Here is a 510-nt window from a genome sequence, read left to right as displayed (position 1 = left end):
ATTTTCAAATACCATTTTATTACACTATTTTAAAGTATACAATTTAATAAGCTTTGACTTATGTGTTTACCTTGGTACCATTGTAGCAATCAAGATATTGGATGCTATCTGTCACCCTCTAATGTTTTTGTGGAAAAATGTCATCAGTCTAGCAAACTTGTAGGAGACTTTAAATGAGGGTTACGAATTACAGTGCCCTGAGTGACTTTGTCCTTATCTTCTTAGAGACTAAGAAGAGGCTTCTGAGAAGCCACTAGGATTTAAGAAATTCTGAATGATTACCCCAGAAGCATCTTTGCTGCTGACCGATGGACACCATTCCTTTCAGTAGCTTTTCATTCTCTGTAGACTATGACCCCAGAGAGTCTGCACAGGCCGTGCTTGAGTGTGTTACACTGACAGCCCTGGACTCTGGCTAAAGGACTCTTAATAGATGACAAACATACACAAAAGTTCTATTAATTTCAACAGAGAAGAAATACTAACTGCAACCACTTATTAATGCCTACT

Source organism: Octodon degus, unplaced genomic scaffold, assembly GCF_000260255.1.
Source record: "Octodon degus isolate 3935 unplaced genomic scaffold, OctDeg1.0 scaffold00427, whole genome shotgun sequence".
Lineage (NCBI taxonomy): Eukaryota > Metazoa > Chordata > Mammalia > Rodentia > Octodontidae > Octodon > Octodon degus.
This window is presented reverse-complemented; position numbering follows the sequence as displayed.